This window comes from Cervus canadensis, chromosome 16 (genome assembly GCF_019320065.1).
Source record: "Cervus canadensis isolate Bull #8, Minnesota chromosome 16, ASM1932006v1, whole genome shotgun sequence".
NCBI lineage: Eukaryota > Metazoa > Chordata > Mammalia > Artiodactyla > Cervidae > Cervus > Cervus canadensis.
The window spans coordinates 2,239,776-2,263,183 of record NC_057401.1 but is presented as its reverse complement, the minus strand read 5'-3'; the positions used below and the strand labels follow the sequence as shown (position 1 = coordinate 2,263,183).

The 23,408-nt window shown below is 50.7% G+C and overlaps 1 protein-coding gene and 1 long non-coding RNA gene across 5 annotated transcripts in view; one reads left to right on the top strand and one right to left on the bottom strand.

The window, feature by feature from the left end:
- Positions 1-23,408, bottom strand: part of KCNIP1 (potassium voltage-gated channel interacting protein 1) — a 395,303-nt gene that overhangs the window by 137,348 nt on the left and 234,547 nt on the right. The gene's annotated exons all lie outside the window — the stretch shown is intronic.
- LOC122454376 lies at positions 9,113-13,874 on the top strand. Its single transcript, XR_006273369.1, has 3 exons — positions 9,113-9,136; positions 10,670-10,759; positions 13,840-13,874. It is a non-coding gene; the product is annotated as an uncharacterized LOC122454376 (long non-coding RNA).

Here is a 23,408-nt window from a genome sequence, read left to right as displayed (position 1 = left end):
CCCAGGGATTCACTGTGCATCAGTGCATCAGTTCTCTGTGCCTTCTCTGTGCATCAGTTTCCTCTTATGTAATACAATACTTCCACTTCCTAAGCCCCTTGGGAAGATTTTGCATGTGATAGGGCATGCAATGAAGTGCTTATTAGCATGGCGCCTCACATCACCAGCTCGATAAATGCTGGTGATCGTGATAATTACCGTCTGCCAGAAGCATAAATAAATAGCCTTGTGGCTGCCATTGCTCTCTGTTGACTCTCCCACTGGAAGGAAGTGAGGAAGAGCTTTCTCATTCTGTGTGATAAGAAGCCTCTGTGGGGAGGACGGCTTTCTCTTTTCTGGTCTTTGAGATGTATGATTCTGCAGGAGACAGAGTGAACTCCACACACCGTGGTGAACAACTTTTCCTGCCCAGAGCACGACATTGTGGGGAGCACCGGGAGGCCCCATTACATCGCTGTCACACCGGGGGAAACAGACGTCTCCCTGCTGGAGAGTGATGACAAGTAACATTAAGGCACCAAACCCCAGTGTTCAGAGCCTGACTCAGAGCCAGAGAAACCTTCCCCGCCTCCATCCAGAATCACGCGTCCAGCGAGGACCTTAAGCCTGAGTTTTTAACCCTTCCTCCAGCAGAGAGGATTTTACAGAGCAGGAAAGGAGCAGTGTGGCTTTGTCATTTCTCTCAACGAAGAAATTCCACCACCTTCATGCTCGTTTCATCTCCGTTACGAGTCAGCTGGTAGACACACTTCTCCCCGTTGTTAGCGTTTTTATTTGTTTACTTCTGGCTGCGCTGGGTCTTCGCTGCCCTGTGGGCTTGCCTCTGGCTGCAGTGTGTGGGGGATGCTCCCTAGTGGCCATGCAGGGGCTTCTCCTCATAGTGACTTCTCTTTCTGCGAAGCGCAGTCTCTAGGTGCCCAGGATTCAGCAGCTGGGGCGCGTGGGCTCAGCCGTTGCAGCTCTTGGGCTCTAGAGCACAGGCCCGATAGTGGTGGTGCACAGGCTTCGTTGCCCCACAGCAGGTGGGATCGGCCCGGATCAGGAATTGAACTCGAATCTCCTGCATTGGCAGGTGGATTCTTTAGCACTGAGAGCCACGAGGGAAGCTCTAATTTCCTCCATTTCACGGGTGAGTAAACTGAGGCTCAGAGAAGCAGAGTAAATTGCTGAGGTAACATCATTGAAGTTGGCTTCCCAGGTGGCACAGTGCTAAAGAATCCACCTGCCAATACAGAAGACAGGAGATGTGGGTTCGATCCCTGGGTCGGGAAGATCCCCTGGAGGAGGAAATGGCAACCCACTCTAGTATTCTTGCCTGGAGAATCCCATGGACAAAAGAGCGTGGCAGGCTACAGTCCATGGGGTTGCAAAGAGTCGGACATGACTGAGCACAAATGCATCATTTACGTTATCTGACTTCAGCAGCCATTCTCAAGCGATGACAGCGTGAAACCCAGCAAGTTGGCTGCCTCGGGGTTTAAACTTCTTTCACCCTCCTCCATCTGCTCTGCTGTTTGCTTACCAACCCTGATGACAGCTGGATGAAATGACGTCTTATCTGGAAAGAATTTAATGATGTCCTCTTTCTCAGGAGAGCCTGGGTCCTGAGCAGTAGCACGGAAGACTGGGAAAGAGGGCAGGATTTGAGCCGTGTGCCAAACAGGCTTCTGTGTCAACTTTTGGTGCCCACTCTTTTCCGGTGCTCACTCCCCTGACCCTGGTACAGTTCTGAGGTGAAAACCTTCCAGATGATATCTGGGTGGCCCACAGAGGCCCAAAGTAGGAGCCGTTACCACGGAAGACCCAGCAGGACAAGAGGCAGAAGTGGTTTGCTGTAGGGACGGAACCTCGCCCCCAGGCTGGGCAGGCCCGGGCTCTGGCCCTCGCTCTCGTTGACAGAGGCGGTGTGACCTTGTGTGTGACCTTGTGTGTGACCTTGTGTGGGACTCAGTGTGATGCGGCCCCTCAGGACTGCCTGGCCTGCAGCTTCACGCTCCTCCTGAGGCCGATCTCCCTCATTCCATCTTCCTTCCCAGAGTACACTGACCGATGGCCCCAAGACGGCCACATCCCTATCCCTGGGGCCTTTGTTTTTAACCTGGCAAAGAATTTGAGATGTGGTTAGGCGAAAGGTCTTGAGATAGGGCCATCATCCAGGATCATCCAGGTGGACCCTGAATAAAATCCCAAGTGTCCTTATAATAGGAAGACAGAAGGAGGTTTGACACACACAGAAAAGGAGGAGGCAGACATTGGAGGGATGCGGCCCGAAGTCAAGGAATGCTGGCAGCCACCAAAATCTGGAATAAGGGACTGCCCTGGCCGTCCAGAGGTTGACTGTCTACCTTCCAATGCAGGGGATATGGGTTCTGTCTCTGGTCAGGGAACTAGAATCCCACATACCTTGGGGCAATGAAGCCTGCACACCACAACACAGCCAGAGAGAAACCCGAGCCCGCAGCCGGGACCTGACTCAGCCAGATAAACAAATAAATAAAATACACATTAAAGATCTGGGAGAAGCAGGGAACTCCCTTCTTCTGACAAGGAGCGTGGCCATGATAACACTTTCACTTCCACCCAGTGATACTGATTTTGAAATTCTGAGCTTCAGAACGGTGAGAAAATAAGTTTCTATTGTTCCCAGACCGTCTAATATGTGGCAATTTGTTACAGCAGCTACAGGAAGCTAATACACTCCCAAACAAATTCAATTCTAAAAGTATTGGCAAGGCACGTAGAGTTTACTGAAGGTTTCAAGGGGAGATGAGAAAAGAATTCACATTGAACATGATTCATTAGTAGCTGGAGATGAACCAGGCTCCGCGTTAGAGTTCTGCTCTCCAGGAACCCGCCCCCCATCGTGTCGCCATACGATCCTGACACCCCAGAGTGTCAGGAGCACTTTACCAATTGCCACTCTCAGACCAACAAAAGGAGCCCCTTTGAAACAGAGCAGTCAGCAGGTGGGGACTGACCGTGTATAAGGAGACACTGTTTTCTTTTCCATGAGTGGACTGATCCGGGATTTAAGGGTCAGACAGACCCAAAGTCCCCTTGGAGGCTCCCAATGACGGCTGGGAGACAGTGAGCTCTTGGCAGGAGCCTCATGATCTCATCTGTAAAGTGGGGGTGTGAATACCTACCTCGCGTGTCACTGTAAGGACAGGAAAGTCACCTAGGCCTGGGTTTGGCACAGTCACCACTCAGGGATCACTTACGTTAGGTACTAATGCTTGCATTAACTGAGCACTTGCTGTGGGTCAGGCATCACCCTACACTTGTTACAGGGACGAGCTCACCTACTCCTCTCTCCTGCTCTGGGAGACATGCATGAGAAGATGGAAGCGCAGAGGCCAATCACAGAGAATGAAGGTGACTGCGAGTGACACGCGGATCCAAACCGGGACGTCCCACTGCGGAGCCACATCCTTAGACCTTGAAATGAGATGGTCACCTAAGCGGGGATGCGGCTGTGTCTGGGCGTGCCGGCAAACCTGCGGGGCCCGAGCATTTCTTACGAGAGCACACAGCTCGGGAAAGGAACTTGCAGGAGCAGCTGGGCAGTGAGCGGGCAGCTTGGCGGCTGACGGCGGCATCTGGCCCCAGCCTAGGGCACTGTCTGGTGGGAGAGAGAAGCTTTCTGGATGAAGCGGTGCTTCAGGGGAGAAGCAGAGCAGCAGGAGACAGAAACAGCTGATGCCGCGTCTTGAGCGGGAGTTTCTGCAGCTACGTTAGGAATGCGAACCAAGGACTTTTGAGTTATGACTGTACATGTGGCCTCATGGTACAGCCTGTCTGCAAGGTAACAGTTAATAATTTTAATAAGTGTTGTTATGAGGACTCAGTGAGGTCACACACGTGTTTTGGACATGTCACACGGGCTGCCAGGCTCAGGTTCCTACACTCCCCAACCCACAGCCCAGGAGAAAGGAAAAAACCTGAGATAATCAAGTTCAGGGCCATGGGACTTCAGGCTTCTCCCACCCTCCTGTTCTCCAGAAATTTGGCCACAAAGAGCTGTCAGTCATTTCATAGGCTGTCCAGACTGCTTGCTGCCTGCCAAGGATTAAAGACAGATGGTCTTCACACCACTTAGAGTCGCTCAGTCGTGTCCGACTGTGCGACCCCATAGATGGCAGCCCACCAGGCTCCTCCGTCCCTGGGATTCTCCAGGCAAGAATACTGGAGTGGGTTGCCATTTCCTTCTCCAAGTCTTTGACACTAGATGGCCATAATTTTATTTTTTAAAAAGGAAAACAACAAGTGTTAGCAAGGGTGTGGCGACACTGAAACCCTTGTATGTGACTGGTGAAAGTGTGTTAGTCACTCAGTCGTGTCCAATTCCTTGTAACCCCATGGCCTACAGCCCGCCAGGCTCCTCTGTCCATGGGATTCTCCAGGCAAGAATATTGGAGTGGGTTGCTATTTCCTTCTCCACAGGTACAAACAAAATGGTGCAGCTACTGTGGAAAGCAGTTTTTCAGCTACCCAACAAGTTAAACAGAAAATTATCCTAAGACTGGCAATTCCACTCCTGGTATGTACTCAGAAGAATGGAAGACACGTGTTCAAAAGAAAAAAAAAAAAACATAAATTAAAGGACATAGCAGCACCATTCACAGTAGCCAAAAGATGTAAAAATCTGAAATGTTCATCAAACAGTGAACGTCTAAACAAGATGTGGCATAACTGTACAGTGGAATATCATTCAGTCACACGAAGGAACGGAGCGCTGACATGCGCCACAGGACTGACCCAGAGACCCTGATGCTGAGTCGGACACAGAGGCCACATCTCATCCCACGTGTGTGAGACATCCCGAGCAGGCGAGTCCATGAGGCAGGAAGCAGGCCAGTGGTGGCCAGGAGCTGGGGAGGAGGCGAAGAGTGGGCACTGGGTTTGCATTTGGGTTGATGAAAAGTTTGGGAATTAGGTAGTGGTGATGGTGCCACAATGTTGTGAACATATCTAATGCACTGAATTGAACACTTTAAAATGAGTAAAATAAGGATACAAATGGACTTGTCTGCAACACAGAAGTGTACTCAGCCTGGGAGGTCAAACTTGTGGTTGCCAGAGGGGAGAGGACGGAGGGACAGCTCGGGGGTGTGGACTGACATGTGCGCACTGCCGGGTTAGAGTCGATAACCAAAGGGGACCTGCTCTTTGTGTAGCACAGGCAACTCTGCCCGATCCTCTGTGGTAATCCAAACGGGAAACAGAATTTGAAAAAGAAATTGTTGCTGTTGTTCAGTCGCCAAGTCGTGTCTGACTCTTTGTGACCCCACGGACTAAAGCATGCCAGGCTTCTCTGTCCCTCACCACCTCCCAGAGTTTGCCCAAGTTCCTGTTCACTGAGTCAGTGATGCCATCCAACCATCTCAGCCTCTGTCACGTCGTCCTCCTCATGCCTTCAATCTCTTGCAGCATCAGTCTTTTCCAATGATCGGCTCTTCCCATCAAGTGGCCAAAGTAGAAGCTTCAGCATTAGTCCTTCCAATGAGTATTCAGGGTTGATTTCCTTTAAGATCAACTGGTTTGATCTCCTTGCAGTCCAAGGGACTCTCAAGAGTCTTGTCCTGCACCAGTTTAAAAGCATCAACTCTTCGGCGCTCTGCCTTCTTTAAGGTCCAGCTCTCACACTCATACGTGACTACTGCAAAAACCATAGCCTTGACTAGATGGACCTTTGTTGGCAAAGTGATGTCTTTGCTTTTTAATACACTGTCTAGGTCTGTCATAGCTTTCCTGCCAAGAAACAATCGTCTTCCAATTTCATGGCTGCTGTCACCATCCACAGTGATTTTAGAGACCAAGAAGAGGAAATCTGTCACTGTTTTCACCTTTCTCCCTTCTATTTGCCATGAAGTTATGGGACCAGATGACATGATCTCAGTTATTTTAACATTCAGTTTTAAGTCAGCTTTTTCACTTCTGGCAAGTATTCAAAAGAACTAAAAACACGTGTTCAAAAAAAAAAACCAACCTTGTAAATGAAAGTTCATAGCAGTGCTATTCATAGCAAACAAAAGATGGAAAAATCAGAGAATCAGATACATCAGCCCATCTTTATATAATTATTGTAATAAAATACCCATCGCAAAAAATTGACTCTATTTTAACCACTTTTTGGACACATAGAGCTAGCTTTTCTTTTTAATTTTCATTTTCTATTGGCATATACTGACTACCAGGGTGCTTCAGGTACACAGCAGTGACTCAGTTATGCACATACATGCGCTTGGGGGAACCGAAGCTCAGAAGGGCATGCCCGCTCAAGAATCAAACGCAGGCCTTTAACCGCTGCTCCGTGCTGCACCCCAAGTTGGGCTGATTCCTGTCCAAGTCAATTCCTGAGCTGCAGGACGGACAGACGGAGATCCACTGGCTTAGAGAGCCAGACCGCTCGGGAAAGAGGCACTGCGCATCCCAGTGCAAATGGATCTTCTTTGCACCAAGAAGTTGTTTGCAGAGAACCTCCTGGCCCGGGTGGGGTATGTGTATGCCCCAGCCCACCCCCTCCTGGGGGCTGAACCTGTCTCACTGGCATTTGTAGTCAGTTTGGCCAAACGGGGCCACTGACTCAGTTCCCAGGAAAGGGCAGGTCTGGGAAATGCCTGAGCAGCCCCGCTGGAAGGTTCCCATGGTCAGCCCCGCAGGTGGGCCCGCTGACCTCCATGAAGCACCAGGAATGAGCACAGAGCAGGGATGTTTCTTTCTGTGGCTTGCTCGCCTTCAGCCACCATCTGGCTGACCTCCACCCCCTTCCCCAGACTCCTTGGAGACAAACAGGCCACGTGCACACAAAGCCTTGCGTTCCCAGCTGCCGCGTGCCTTCTTCCTACAAGTGTGACACAGGCCACGGTGAAGGTCAAGATGGGCTCTGGGGGACTTGCTTGGTGGTCCAGTGGCTGAGACTCTGTGTTCCCAAGACAGGGGGCCTGGGTTCAGTCCCTAGGGTGAGGGAACTAGATCCAACATGCTGCAACCAAGGGTTCATATATCACAACTAAAGATCCCACATGTTGCAACGAAGGTCAAAGAGCTCAGGTGCTGCAACTAGGACCAGGTACGGCCAAATAAATCAAATAAATAAATATTTTAAAAAATAGATAGGCTCTGGGCCGAGGATCCTAAGTGTCCTGGCTGGCCTCGGGGTGGCTCTGCCGTTTCTTTCCTCTGCTACTCCAGCTCCCCCCACTGAACCTGCTGTGTCCAACACAAACTGCTGTCTCCCGGGCTGCGGCACTAGAGAGGACTAGCCAGGCTCCGCCGCATCCCTGCCCCACCCGCCCCACGTGGCATGACTGAGTACACCCCCTGTTATTCCAGTTGACTTTCCATCACTGGCAACCAAGAGAATCCTGATGGATAGAACCCAAGGAAATCCCTCGAAAATCAGACCTACCCTTCATCCCACCTTCCCCATTTCGGTGAGTGGCGCCACCTGTTGGTCAAGTCAGACACCTGCAAGGCTCCTACTGCCCCTCACACCCAGGGCGGATCAGCCTCCATGCCCAGCTGACTTTACCTCCTACCTCTTGAACTTGGCCCTTTCTCTCTACCTTAGTTCAGGCCTCATCATCTCTTGTCCTTATCAGTCTTCCTTAAAAGTTTCTCAAATGACTTCTGCACCCCCAGGGTCTTTCCTTCTAACTTCTGCTTCTCCCCCAGTTCACCCTCCGGTAGTGAGTAAAACAAGAGGGATTTCCACAAACCCCAGATTTCATGCTCTGTCCCCATGTGAATAACACCTAGGTCTGTGTGCCAAAGTCCAGACAATCCTGCCTGGCAGTAAAGACTCTGCCCAGCCTGGGCTCCACTTATCCTACGCCCCAGCAGGAGCTCCCCTCTGCCCCTGACCACATAGGACTTGAAAACGTGCTGGGCGCTCTCACCCTCACCCCTGCTCATGCTGGCTCTTTGCGGGGGCAACCTCTGTGCTTCTCTGTTTGGCTAGCTGGTCACCTCCATGGCCCCTGCCCTCACATGCCCCAAACCGTGTCATCTGTCCTCCCTGGGCTCTTTGCCCCGACCCCTTAAACGGCCTCATCACACGTCCCCAACCCTCTGTTTGCCCCTCTGTTTCTGGGGCGTCTGTCTCATCCATCACTGTGGGCCTGGCTCCCAGCACAGGGCCTGCCACACAGTAGGGGCTCATGAAGGAGCCAGTAAACAAGTGAATAAAAAATCATCAGTGAGTCTGAGCTCAAGGCTCTTGACTCTCAGGCGAGGAAAGCGGAAGCTTTTCCTTCCCGTCCTCCTTCCCTCCAAAGGTGTGATCTGGACCACTGTGGCTCCTCTGCACAAATTCAGCTCAGCTGAACCTCCAGCGACACTTTGAATTCCTGTAAATTACTTTCCTGCTATGACTTGTAAGCTGGGTTGCCAAGCAACGAGAGGGGATTTGGTCCTTATCAAAGGGCCTCATCTGCACATTTTGCACTCGGAAGGTGTCCTAGTTCACATTGGGGGTGAGCAGAACCCCACTCTTTCAGCCCCTCTGCTCTGCTGGGGACCCCAGCTACAATCTCACCCTTGGCCCTGAAAGGAGCTGGCCACACCTGGGGGGCCCTGAGATGGTCTCTTTCTGAGCTGTGATGCTGACTGGCTCACTCCGGGGATTAGGAGAGGAGAGCGTGCTCGTGAGCTATGACCTGGCCCATACCCAGAGACCACACACTTGGAAATCAGGAAGCTTGGGGTTTGCAACCCTCAGCTGGCACTTAGCCACATGCCCTTGGGAGTGCATGTCTCTGTGGGGGGTCTGGTTTGCTCACCCGGTCAGTGTAGGTGGTAAAACCACTCGCCAGGGCCGGGGCGGGCAGCGATTAGATGCGATGATATGAATCCCTCTGTGACACCTGGCACGTGAGTGGCTGCGGTTATTTGTAATCCAGGAGGTCTGTCACCACCCTGGACAGTGGAGACGCCAGCACTGGGCTCTCAGGCCTTGAGTGAGAGCCCCTGCTTGTGCCTCCCGAGTCACCAGAGGGAAACAAAAGGAATCGCAGTTACCCTGTGGCCCTTTGGGAGAGTCCTTCACCTGCCCCAGATGGCACACCACAGGACAGGGGAGTGGATGCCTGCCTCGTCTACAAGTTCCTGAGGCCCGGGAGCAGACGGGGAGGTGGTGAGCGGTGGAGAGGTGTGGGCCCAGAGGGAAGCCACTCCTGTGGACTAGATGGGGGCTGGGGTGCAGAGTCCCCAGCAAGTCTTTGTTGATGACTGGTCTTAAAAGCAAAGCAAACCCATGCTTTGTGCAGGAACTAGTCTTAACCTTTCAGAGTCCTGCAAATTGAAGACATCAGAGGAAGGTTTGAGTGTGGCACAGGGTGGGGCCCTTGGGCTTCCAGGGTCTCCGAATCAGACCCAGAGGGAGCTGCCTGCCTCGCCCAAGTGGGGAGAATCCACGGTGAGGTCCTTTGAAGCTGACGTCAGCTTGGTCCCTCTGGTACTGTCCCCATCTCGGGGGCAGCTCTATCCCCTGCTGCCTGCTTCACTGCCCTCTGCCAGGGTCAAGGCCCAGGTTAGACTCCAGACAGCCTGCGCCCCTTCAAGGACACCATTCCAGATGCCCGAAGGCTGCATGATGGTCCCTTACTGTGCCGTGAAGCCTCCACTGTAGCAGGAAGCACACGTTCCAGCCTCCTTCTCGTGACCTCTGCACTTGAGCCAGGTCTGGTCCTCGTATGGTCTGTAGCCCCCACACAGGGTGCAAACAGATTAGGTGTCTATTACAACAAGTAAGAGGTGTAATGAATGCAGTCTCTTTTTCTAATTTCTCCACTGCTAATGCACTTATTGCTTCTGCCCCTACCTGCCCTCAGATTTCATTCCATTTCCTTCTTCCATCTTGCCCAGCTATCAAATACCTTGTGTCCTATTGGTATTAAAAACTGAAAGAAGCCCTGAACAGCTAACCTGCCTCATCCTAGCGAGGGGGATGAAGCCAGAGCCCAGGATTTTCAGGGCAGAACTAAAGCCAGGCTGAAGTTTTAAGGGATGCTCTAGTCTGGCTCCCAGGAAAGGTTCCACCTTCTGCCTCCATCTCTTGCTCCATCTCTGGGGATGGCTGGCAGCTGATGGTGGTTCTGATCCATTGCTCCCATAATTACCTCCAAATGTTATTTTCTTGAAGCCATATTCTCCTCCACACCGCTGTGACTCCCAGCCGTCCCCACCACGTGCCATTAGTTTCAAATCTGGAGATGGTGTATTTAAAGGGCACTGCAGCCCAGCTCACAGCCCTGGTGTATGAACTGGGACAGGGTGCTCTGGAGAGAGAGGAGAGGAACAGCAGCTCACTGAATACCTACAAGATGTCTTGAACTTGCCAAAGGCAGGTGTGCTCTTTGCAGTGACCTGGGCGGTGGTACTGCATTTATATTCCTTGCTTTAAAGACTGAGGAAACTGAGGCTCCAAGAGGGCGTGCAACTTGCCCAAGGCCATGGAGGCAGTCGATGCCAGAATGTGGGCTCACACCACAGCCGTTTCCAAGTCTGTGCTCCATTCCCTGCCCACTCCTCCCACATTCTGTTCAGAAATGCCCCAGGTGATCCAGGGTCAACTCTTGGGAAAGGTGCATGTGTAAAGGTCAAAGTCCTGGGGGCCAGAGACCCTTTCTCACCCAGGAAGCTCTGACCCCTCTCTCTGTCCCCACAGAGCCTGGAGCTGGGAGTCTGACCCCAGTCTGACTCTGGGCTGGCCTCACTTCAGCTTTCCTGGTGAAATTTCACATCACTAAAGGCAGAGGTATGTACCCATTGCCGAGTTCCTGGCAGGCTTCCTTCAGTAAACATGCACTTACTTCTTTATTTGGACAGTAAGTAGGGAAGGATGACTGACTGCCACTGTGTGCCAGCCACCATGCTCAGCATCAGGATTCGCAACACTCTTCTGATTTAAACCCCAGTGTTCAACCCATTTTCTAGATGGGGATGCAAGCTCAAGCAGGCTGGCTGACTTGCCTAAGGTCACGGAGATGGTAAGTGGTAGAGTTGGGACTCAAAACTAAACCTGTCTAATTCCAGCCCAGTTCTGAAGTACAGTATTTCCAAGCATTAACTGGCCATCTTCTAGTTGCCAGGCATGGTGTTACTTAGTTTGTGAGAGCTCTCTCTTTGAATCAGCACAGTGGCAATGGATTATCTGTTACTAAATTGAATGGGGAAATTGAGACTCCAGGCATCTAACTGATTTGCCCAGGGTTGCGTGGCTCATGAGTGGTGGAATGGAGATTTGAATCGAATTCTTTTGATTCTACAGCTTAAACTCTAATCATTTGCTGTCCTACCCCTGCATGCCTACTGAATACAGGGCATGAAGCTAGGCTTTTGGGAGGCAGCCGTCAGTGAGACACCCTTCAGGGTGGATGACAAGGAGGCCCTCAGTTGCACTGCAGTGTGAGAAGGGCGGTCTGAGATGACTGTCTGGGGAGGGGAGGTGGGGAACGTGGTGGGTATGGGTGCATGGGAGCCAAAGATGGCTTCCAAGAGTAGAGGAAGATTAGTTTCGATTTTTAAGGACAAGCAGGATTTGCATGGGGAAGAAATGAGGAAGGAAATTCCAGGCAGAGGAAATAGCCTGAGCTAAGGCCCAGAAGCAAAATACAGCATAATTTTCTCAGGGAAATGCAGGTCGTTTCATGTGGCACTGATCAAGAAAGAGTTCCAGGTGCCGAGCAATTTACGGTGAAGCTGGAGAGGCAGGCCAAGGCCAGGCTGAGTCAAGCATGAGGTGACAAGCAGCAGTGCACTCTAATGGTCAATCAGTCTATGACAAAGGAGGCAAGGATACGCAATGGAGAAAAGATAATCTTTAGAATAAGTGGTGCTGAGAAAACTGGACAGCTGTATGTGTAAGACTGAAATTAGGACATTTCCTCACACCATATAAAAAATAAACTCAAAATGGATTGAAGACCTAAATGGAAGGAGCTCTACGGTTTCAGGGCAGAATTTCATTCTTTTTTATGGCTGAATAATATTATAATCCATCGGGTACGTTTACCACATCTTCCTTATCTATTCGTCTACTGATGGACAGTTAGGTTGCTTCCATGTTTGTCCTTATTTAAATACCTCATTTCAGTCAGTGCTGAAGGAAGGAGAAAGTGGAGAAGATATTCAGGTGAGATTTAGAGCTTGGCCTTGGGTTCTCCAGTCTCTTCTCCTCCTCCCGCTCACAGTGTTCTAACTTCTCCCTTTCTGCTCCCAGACCCATCACATGTTCATGCCCGCCCCACAGTCCTGAGCATCACAGAATCTTAGGGTGGGAAAGCACTTTGATTCCTCCTGTCTACTGCCTCCTCTTCTACTTGTGACCAGAAATATGCTACTTGTTTACTTCCAATGATGGGGGACTCATTATAGAGATAAAGGACAAGTTGGGCAGTTGTAGGACCTTACTTGCCCTGATCTCATTTGAGATGTGAGAAACCTAAGCAGGTGCCACCATTAGATTGCATTAGATTGCACACAGTGTTCCTGGGGGAGAAAAGGGCCTTCTTAGTGTCTTTGGGTGAGAGGCCACAGTCAAAGATGAATGCATTGTATGTTACAATGACTTCGTTCGCCAGTGTAATCATAATAGCCTTTATTGAGCACTGGCTGTATGTCTGGTATTGTGTACTAGCTCATTTTATTTTATTTACTATTTATTGATGGGCTTTCCGGGTAGCGCAGATGGTAAAGAATCCACATGCAATGTGGGAGACCTGGGTTTGATCCCTGGGTTGGGGAGATTCCCTGGAGAAGGGCAAGGCAACCCACTCCAGTATTCTTGCCTGGAGAATCCCCATGGACAGAGGCGCCTGATGAGCTGTTTATTTATTTGTCTGTGCTGGGTCTTAGTTGTGATATGTGAAGCCTTAGTTGTGGCACATGGGATTTAGTTCCCTGACCAGGGATCAAACCCAGGCCCTCTGCATTTGGGAGTGCGGAGCTTCAGCCACTGGGCCACCAGGGAAGTCCCTGTATTAGCTCGTTTCAATTGCTGCTTCCGTTTCCACCAATAGACCGATGCCAGATTTTTAGAGGCGACATTTGCTAGAGGAAAGAGGAGTGAGCTGGCTCTGTCTGGCCCCTGTTCCAGTGCTTCTTCCAGCCTCCGGTTCTGGCTGAGGCAGTGTCAGTGGGCCTGTGCTCCAGGGCAGCCTGTGGGTCCAGGCAGGCTGATGGGCTCTAGAAACAGACCTACAGGATCTTACCTGTGGTCTGGGGCCTCAGCCTCTGCCCTCTCTCCACCCCCCCACCCCCCCAACGGGACACTGTGTACCAGGCAGGGGGCAGCACTTCAGACGTGGTTTGGGGACTGTCTGCATCCTCAACACCCCGTTTCCACTTTGGCATCTGGGGCGGCAGGAAGCCTCTTTCCCTCCAGGCCTCAGCTGACTTCTGACCCCTGGTCCCAGACAGAGCAGGACAGCGCCCTGTTCCTGCACAGGGTCCTGCAGAAGTGTGAAAGGACCCCCGTGGACAGCTTCCAAGCCCCCCCTCTGCACAAGACCCAGATCTCCTCTCCTATAACCCCGGAGCCTCTGATGTGCGGGTATCCTTAGCAACGGGCGGGGCTCGGGCAGGCACCAGGCGGGAGCCTTGCCCTGCTCTAAGCATGTGCAGCTGTAGGCAGACAAATTCTCCTGATCCCAGGGTGTGAGTGTTCCTACAAGGTTCTTAATGCTGAAATGACACCTCTGCTTTCCACTTGTAAAATCTCAAGTGTGTCCATCCATCTCTCTTGCTCCTTCGATTCTTACAAAACCCTGTGAGAGAGGCCAAGTAGGTATTACTGTCTCCACTTTACAGGTAAGTATTACTGTCACTGTTTTACAGATTAAAAAGTGAAGGGTGGAGAAGCAAAGTGATTTGCTGTGCAAGAGTTGAAGCAAGAAATCAGGGACTTCCGTGGTGGTCCAGTGGTTAAGAATCCACCTTGCAATGCAGGGGACGCAGGCTCCATCTCTGGTCTGGGAACTAAGCCTCCATGTACTGCAGGGCAGCTGAGGGCGAGCGTCACAGCTACTGAGGTCTGCGTGCTCCGGGCCCCTGTGTCCCAGCTGCTGAGGCCCATGCCACGACTCGAGAGCGGACGCAGCACCAAAGGATCTCACATGATGAAGCAAAAGATCCCGGATGCCACAGCTAAGACCGACGCAGCCGAATAAATAAATATTAAAAAAAATCAAAGTCAGTCCACCCGAGTCCTGGTTCTCTGCTTCTTCTATGCATGGTTTCCATGGGTTTGCATCCATACACACAGAGCTAGGTAACTCGTCTGGGGTCACCTAGCTAGAAGATGGTAGTGACAGAACTGAAACCCAGAGACCACGGCCGGGTGCCCGGTGCAGGACGTGTGGAACCCAGTGACCTTTCTCTGTCCCTTTTGGGCTGGTGTCCTCCTTACCTGCAGGTCCCTGCGGTCTGGGCTCCCACAGGTGATCTAGGGGGCAGGGCATGGGGTGGTAATTCCGTCCTTCTCCTGGCTTCCCTGGCCACCAGAGGGGCAGCTGGCTTCCCCTCATCTCCCATTTAAAGGGTGTCAAGCTTGCAGAAGGCAGATGAATGAGCTCTTCAGCTAGGGAAGATTTTGTTGCTAAAATACATGGTCTGATTACGAGTGATTGAGGGGCTGGAGAGGGAGATGCTCGTTGGCTGTGACTTGTTCTGGTTTGAAGTAGCTCTAAACAAGTCACCGGGAGGCAGGATCCGGGCCTGCAGGGTCCAGCGTTGCAGGCCTCTGGCAGTGACACATTCCCTGTGGACGCCAGGGCCGTTGCTGACAATCCTGGACAGGGTTTTCAAACAGTGTTTGAAATCAGATTCGGTACATTTATCTTGTCTCCTTTCCATTTGGCATGAAAGCTTCCCCATTTTTTTTTCTTTCTTGCTCCCTTTTCTTCCTTCCTTTTGTACATATATGTCTTATTTTCTTATTTTTTGTCCTCTCCAGCATCAGCAGTGAGCTTCAAATTAAGGGAAGGCGGCTTGGGAAATGGAAGCCAGCCTGCTGCACATAATGATGCTGTTGGTGGCCCGGGCTGCGTCGTGGCACCGCCTCCGTGTCTGTCTGATAAGGAGACTCTGCTTGAGGGAATTCATCCTGTCAAGATTGAAGGCAGTGATTTGGGCCAGTGATTCATGACCCCTTGATGGGCGCATGAATACATTCATCTTCCAGATTTAACTCATTTCCGAAATCCATGATTGTCCACTCTGGCAGGAGGTGGCGATGGGCGGGCAGCAAGCCTCTCTGCAAACAGAGATGAAGGGGGACCCCGGCGGCTCCTCCACATGCTGGGAGACATGTCCAGTGAGACAGTCTGCAAGATGACTGGCTCAGCCCTGCAAGAAGGCTGGACGGCTTCTCCCTCGCGGAGAGGATGACAGTCAGACTCCCTTCTGTCACTATGCCTTGGTTTGAGTCATGGGACGGCCGCAGCTGCGACTGTCCTGGTCCTGTCCCTGAAGCCGGACTGAGCCAGCCACCCCCCAGTTGTGGACTCCCTGGGGCTTTCAGGGATGATGGCCCCGACCAACCCCAACAGGCAGAACGGCCAGCGGAGAGGAGCACAGATGCGGAAGGCGGGTCAGCTGGGCTCAGTCCTGACTTTTCCATTCTGGCGGCTGCTGTGTGAAAAGTGAGCACGTCACTTAAATGCTCTGGCCTCAGTTTCCCCAGAAAACTCACTCATGGCCTGGCTGTGTGACTGAAAGGAGTGAACATACACTGAACGTTGAGCCTGGTGCAGAAGGGCTCCGTGTTGGCTAACGCCGCAGTCTCCCTGCTCTGCCTGCAGCTTCCCAGATGCTCTGTCCTTGGCTCTGATGCCTGCTTCCAGTGCCATTGGCTGGAGCACCCCCTGGGCAATCCCCTTTGGCTTCTGGCATCTTTACTTCCTGTGGAGTTTCCCAGGTGGCTTGGTCGTAAAGAATCCAGCTGCCAATGTAGGAGATGCAGGAGACGTGGGTTCAATCCCTGGGTCAGGAAGATTCCCCAGAGAAGGAAATGGCAACTCACTGCAGTATTCTTGCCTGGAGAATTCCATGGACAGAGGAGCCTGGCGGGCTACAGTTCATGGGGTCACAAAGAGTTGGACGTGACTGAGCAGCTAAGCACGCATGCAAGTATCCTCATTTTGGCCTTGGTCACAGCTCCAGCTCTGGTGCACCAGAATCCCACAAGCAATCAGGCCCCAAACTGGAGTGGGGTTCAGACAGGATGAGAGCTTTGGAACTGTGATCCAGTGCTTGCAGAGCTGAGACCCAGAGAAAGGAAGGCACTTGCCAGGCACGTTCACCAGACTCCCAGAGCCGGTGCCCTGGCTCCAAGTCCAGTCCTCTCTCCACTGTCCCTTGACCCTTTGAATGATATTTTCTCATGGATGCCATTTCTCTTTTGCTGACTGTGCCTCAGGCTGGAGTCCCGGTTCCTAGACAGTGCTCTGGAACATGCCTCTGAGTCTCTCAAGTGACACTGTGGTCTGGTATGGCTCTCAGATGTCGAGTCCCTCAGGTTTTGATCCAAGAAGCAGCTGCGGTTACAAGCTCTCCATGTGGCAGCCATGGCCTCAGATCCAGTGTGGAGGGTGGATGTGGTGCAGGAGTGTCAGCATTTGCAGAGAAATGTGTTTGGTTTTTGTTTTTTTAACAAATGGACAGATGAGCTTGCCTGTGTGGGGTAGGGGCTGGGGGATTCTAATCTTCCAGAACAAGTTGTTTGACTTTTCCCTGAGTACAAAAGGATAAACGAACCCTTTGCATGTGCTTCTTTTCTCTGTTTTCAAAGCCATGTTCTCAAAACCTTGGTGTTTCAGAAACAACTGCTGCATCTTAATGCTGGAGGAAGCCTCAGTTCACTTGGCCTGTGCACACGGGCAGCCCTGCTGGGCAGGCAGGCATGGAAGGAGCTTGGGTGAAGCCCAGAACTCTCCCCTCCACGCCCCCGTTTCTCCCACACATGCCTTCCTTAAGGCTACCAGACACCACTGCCTGCCACCTACATTGTCTACACCCGTGGTGCAAACCAGCACAGTGTAAGGGGATGAGGGACCAGTCGTAAAGAGCCTGGCTCTTTGGAGTCAGAGCCTTGAGTTCAGATCCAGCCACCTGCTAGCAGTGTGATCTTGGCAACATTATCCTTCCTCTCTAAGTCTCAGCTTCCCCTTCTGTAAAGCAGAATAAAAGATTTCCCTGCAGAGTTCTCAGGAAGATGGAATGAGCTAACACAGAGGCCATCCCACCTCTTCTCCTCTGACTCCTCCCACACCTTCTCCTCTGAGCACACTGGCTCATCACAGGATGGACCCCACAGAATGAGTCCTGGAGACGGGCAAGGGGTCAGCCTTGAGGGGGCTGGAGAGGAGAGATGAGCCCCTTCCCTCCATCATCTTAGGATCTCCACCAGAGCCCTTCCAGGCAAAGTGCTACAGCATCCCTTGTCAGTTGATCTCAACCTTACCCTTTGGGGAGGGCATATCTTCTGCTATGCCTCGGGATAGAGCCTGGGGACCTGGGTCAAATGCAGGGCTTCTCTGGCCAGCGACCCATGCTGTGAGCTACTTTCTTGGATTCCCTCTCTCATGACACAAGACGTAGTCCTCTCACACACAGCTCCCTGCCCTGGGGCTGTCCTCAGGGGGCTGTCCTTCAGAGCACACAGCTGGGGCACCGCTGCCTCCCACAGCCTGTCGGTCGTGTGTGTCAGCGTTTGCAGAGAACTGTGCCTTTTTTTTTTTTAACAAATGGAGAAGGAAATGGCAACTCACTCCAGTATGCTTGCCTGGGAAATTCCATGGACAAGGGAACCTGGTGAGCTACAGTCCACGGGGTCGCAAAGAGTCGGACACGATGGAGCAGCTGAGCACACATGCCGGTATCTTCATTCTGGCCTGCACTCCACTCCCCACCCCTACACTCCACTCCCCACCCCTACACTCCACCCCCCACCCCTACACTCCACCCCCCACCCCTGCCTCCCCTCCTCACCCTTCCCATCCCCAGCCACATCCAAAGGCATCTACCACCACCGATGAATGCCTGTCACTCAGGTCCCTTGAAAGAAGCCAGGACTGGAGCACTGCTGGGCAGGGCTCGGGTGGACTTGGACTGGCCTGTCTGAAGGAGAGCTGACCTAGTTGGGCTGACTTGCTGCTCCACCCCATCCAGTTGTGCACACAGCACTTCACACTACATGGCCAAGTGGTACGTGCTGCCCACTTCATGAGAAACCCAGTGGGAACAATAACTAATATTAACTACATGTGGACCTTGCGGTACTGCCTTTCACAACTCACAGAGGGGATGTTACAATTGTTATTTACAATTTATTAATGTAGAGAAGGAAGCTATAGTTAGTCAGCAACACCTGGCCCCATGGTGGGAGAGGCCTCCCTTGAACCCTGGCTTTCTGATGACAAAGTACTGTGCTCTTAGTCATGAAACTACACCCCTCTCTGGGAGGGGGAAAACCCAAACGCCATCTCTTTGTGAGGCCCAAGGCAAGTGTTTATTGAGGAAGCGCCCCAAGGTGTCCAGCAGGCGGTGGCTGACTCTGCTCATTCTATGTAATCCCAATGGATGGGATTTATTCAGAAAGAGGAGGCACCAATAAAAATAAAGATAGGAACATATGTAGAGCTCCTACCATATGCTCTGTATGTGTTGAGTCCTGTTAAGTGTTCAGAGATCGTGGCCCTGCCCATCTCTAGCTTGTCATGTAGGAGAGGTCGCCCTTCAGGAGCCTTGAACCCTTCATCTGTAAAATGAGAAGACCCACAAGTAAGGTCAAATGACCCCTCACTGAGCAAGAGTTATGTCTGACTCAGTCTCTTAAGGGTAACCTGATATTCTGTTATACAGCAGAGGTCTGGAAAGGTTAACTGATTTTTCTAAGTGCACACCCCCCCTGAAGCTACAGCCTACTCTCTCTTACAGTAATGAATGGGGAGGGAGGCCCCCCGACACATGTTCCCAAGCTCCAGCTCTCTGTGAGGGCCACCCCCGTGTGGTGACAGCTCCTCCATCTCCCTCTACTTTGGAAAAGTGACTGAGCGCAGTGGGCAGAGGAACCCCCAGTGGGGGATGATATCTCTCTGTTTAATGAGGGACCGTGGGAGGGCGGAAAACACACTCGATTTATCTTTGTTGCCTAAATACCTCTTAAATTCTCCCTTGAATACTTCTAATTCAGCAGAATGTGAACAATTATAGCGGGAAGCTATTCATAGGTGGAAGGGGGCTGATAGAATTATTTATCAAAGTGACATTTTAATTATAGTGAAGAATGAGTTTGTTGTCACCGAGACGGAAGACGGTGGTACCAGGCCTCCATACACCCCTCTAGAGTAAATTAAAAATGCTCGCCTCTTCATGATAACTCCATTAGGTGCTGGAGAGGAAGGGAGCAAATGGCAGGTTCTTTCCAGCACTCATTTCTGGGAGCTGGTAGGATGTGAGGGGTTCTGTTTCATGCTGGGAGGTGGGTGACCTCTGGGATGCATGGGGTCTGCAGGAAGAAGCCAGATGGATTCAGAAGAGTCTCCTGCTCTCAGGGGTCTTTCCTCCTTCCCACTTCCTTGTGGACCAGCCCACTTGTCCACACTGCCTTGGTGTCCCACTCTCTTCTAAAACAAGAGATATCTGCAGAGTAAATCCCAACCATGCAGAAGTGTATACAGCCAAGGTTAAGTCACTTAAAGTAAATGAGCCAACTGCCTTAACCTCCCTGACTCCTGGCTCCCCGTCTCCCCCTGAGGCATCCAGCGTGTACGGACTCTCCTGAATCGGTCCTGAGATAATCTACACATACACAAGCACATCTGTAGTCTGAGCTGGCTTCAGTTCTCTCTGAGTTATTGCTGGGCTGTTTACCTCCCCAACCAGGAGGAAAGCAGGGACTGTGTCATGGGTCTCTCTGGTGTTCGCCGACTGCCCGGTAGCATGGCAGTGTTGTTAGTTTCTCCCACTGAGTCAGCACCTGAGACACAACGGGTACCATGCTTAGTACTTGGCAGAAGTATTCATTCTGATCTTCCAACTGGTCACAGAGGGTTGGGTTTCCATCTCCACTTTGGAGATAAACCTAGATTTGGAGCTACTAAGTCATGCCTTCCAAGTCATGCCATGCAGAACTTTAGGGTGGAGCACAGGGCCTGCATCTGCTTTTTCAGTATTTAGTAGATTCTTACCTGTGCCCACCACTGTGTCAAAGATAATTAAGAGACAGTCTCTGATCTCCAGGCACGTACAGTGTACACGTGGTTGGGACAGGGAGGAAGGCAGATAAGCCAACACACTATTAAGGATGTCATAATAGTCAGCTTCACAGAATATGCTTAGGGTTTGGAAAGAGGAAGATGGATGCTTAAATATAAGCCCTGTCACTTTCTAGGTCATACATGACCTTAGATAAGTCACCTCGTTTTTTTCAGGGCTTAGTTTGCTTAAAAGGAAAATGGGCATAATGATATTCAGTTCACTGGGCTATTATAAGCATTGGGGACTATATTCATAAGGAACTGAAGGAATCTGAATAGACATTTCTCCAAAAAAGATACACAAATGGCCGATGAGCACATGAAAAGGTGCTCAGCATCACTCATCACTGTGTGCGTGCTCAGTCGTGTCTGACTCTTTGCGCCCCATGGACTGTAGCCCACCAGGCTCCTCTGTCCATGGATTCTCCAGGCAAGAACAGTGGAGTGGGTTGCCATGCCCTCCTCCAGGGGATCTTTGACCCAGGGATGGAACCTGCATCTCTTATGCCTTCTGCACTGCAGGCAGATTCTTTACTGCTGGGCCACCAAGGAAGTCCTCACTAATTATCAAGTGACTGCAAAGTCAAAATCACTATGAGATACTACCTCACACCCATCAGGATGCTTATTCTCAAAAAAAAAAAAAAATTAACTAGTGTTGGTGAGGATGTGGTTAAATAGGAACCCTCATGTACCACTGTTGGGAACATTAAATGGTACAGCTGCTATGGAAAAGAGTATGGCAGTTTCTCAAAAAAATTAAAAATAGATTCCTCTAGGTCTTCCCAGTGCACCAGGCTGGAGCACTTGTCTCATGCATCCCACCTGGGCTGGTGATCTGTTTCACCATAGATAGTATACATGCTGTTCTTTTGAAATATCCCACCCTCACATTCTCCCACAAAGTTCAAAAGTCTGTTCTGTATTTCTGTGTCTCTTTTTCTGACCTAGAGGAATCGGGTGGAGAAGGAGGTGGGAGGGGGGATCGGGATTGGGAATACATGTAAATCCATGGCTGATTCATATCAATGTATGACAAAACCCACTGGAAAAAAAAAAAAAAAACAAGTCAAAAAAAAAAAACCAAAAAACTATAGTCCACCTAGAGGGATGGGATGGGGGAGGGGGAAGCTTCAGAGGCTTGGGATATATGTAGACATGTCTGATATATGTTGTACAGCCGAACTTAACATTGTAAAGCAATTATACTCCAATAAAAAAAATACTTTAAAAAAAAAAAAAGAAAAAAGGAGAAAAATAAAACTGATAAGGATAAAATTTGTGAAACAGAAAATGAACAAACAGCTGAGGAAAAAAAAAAATTAAAAATAGAATTATATGCTCCAGCAATTCTTACTTATGGGTATATACACAAAAAATTTGAAAGTAGGGACTTCAACGGATATTTGTACACCCATGTTTTAAGCAGCATTACTCACAATACCCAAAAGGAAGAAGCTACCCAGTGTCCATTGTAGGTGAATAAATAAACAAAATGTGCTATACACATTCAATGGAATATTAAGCTGTCTGAAAAAATAAGGAAATTTTGATGCATACTGTGCCACAGATGAACCTGGAGGACATCATGTTGAGTGAATAAACCAGTTACAAAAAGATAAATACTGTATGATTCCACTTACATGAGGTCCTTGGAGGAGTGGAATTTACAGAGATAGAGTAGAATGGTGGTTTCCTGGGGCTGGGGGAAGGTGGATGGGGAGTTAGTGTTTAATGGGTTTAGTTTCAGAAGATAAAGATGTTCTGGAGATGGGGGGTGGTGATGATTGTACAACGTCAATGTACTTGTGGTACTGAACTGTGGCCTTAAAAATAGTTAAGACGGTAAATTTCATAAGGCCATTCGCAGCAACATGGATAGACCTAGAGAGTGTCATATCGAGTGAAGTAAGTCAGGCAGAGAAGGAGAAATGCTGTATGGCATCCCTTATATGTGGGATGTAAAACCGGGAGGGAGGGACAGTTAGGGAGTCTGGGAAGGTCACGTACATACCGCTGTACTCAAAATGGACAGCCAGCAAGAACTACTGTGGAGCACGTGGAGCTCTGCTCGGCGTCATGGGCCAGCCTGACGGGAGCGGGGTTTGCAGGAGAATGAACACACGTGAACGTAAGGCTGACTCCCTCTGCTGTCCACCTGAAACTGCCATAGCATTGTTAATGGCTATACCCCAGTGAAAAATAAAAAGTAAAGTCTGGGGAAAGAAAAGAATGAAAAAGAGAAAAAGATGGCAAATTTCAAGTGATATATATTCTATCACAACTTAAGAAAAAGAACTGAGTGATCTCAACAAGTGCTAATTTTCTCTCTTCTTTTCTTTCTGTTAAACAAATGAAGTGTCCACCACAGTGCTGGTTCTGGGAACAAGGCTCCTGCCTCCCTGTGGCTCAGACGTTAATGAGAAGGACAGATGGGCAGGTAATGGCCACTCCCTGCGATACATGCTTTGCTGGTGGCCAGCCGAGGGCGTGGGGAGCACCAAGTGTGCGTGGCATGTATGTGTGTGTGGGGGGGGTGGGTGTGGCTGTGGGTGTGTGCACACACACACCCCTCAGGTTGCCTTGGCACGGTGGAGGGGTCAGAGAATGCTGCCTGCAGGTGATAGCTCAGCACACGCTCTGAACATGACGATCAGACTGACAGAGCCCAGAAGAGCTCCTCCTATCCACGCTGTCCTCCCCTTCCAGACCCACCCCAGACAAACCTCTCAGGCTAGTCCCCCCTCCCTCTCCCCACCCAGTAGCATTAGGAAGAGGACTTTGAAAACGCAGAAGAGGGAGGAGCCGCGGGTGGAAGGAGCTGCGTGGAGCAGATCAGAGGCACTGCCCACTCTGCTCTGAGCTGCCCTGGTGAGAACCTAACATCTTAAGCCACTGAAACTCTGGGGCTGTTTGTTACAGCATCTGTACGGTCCATTACAATCCAGTAGGGGACTCAATTATTTAAAATAGATACAGTCTTAGGAGTGGTCATGACAATAGTAAATCCAGCCCTGTCAGGCTGGTGATGAGCTGGGCGTGCAGGCAATTTGGAGTGAGGCTGGAGCCTTCCCCGCCCCTCCCGTCATCCTCAAGTCCAGTGTCCCCCAACACTAATCATCACCAAACCAGAAGCCAGAGCCCAGC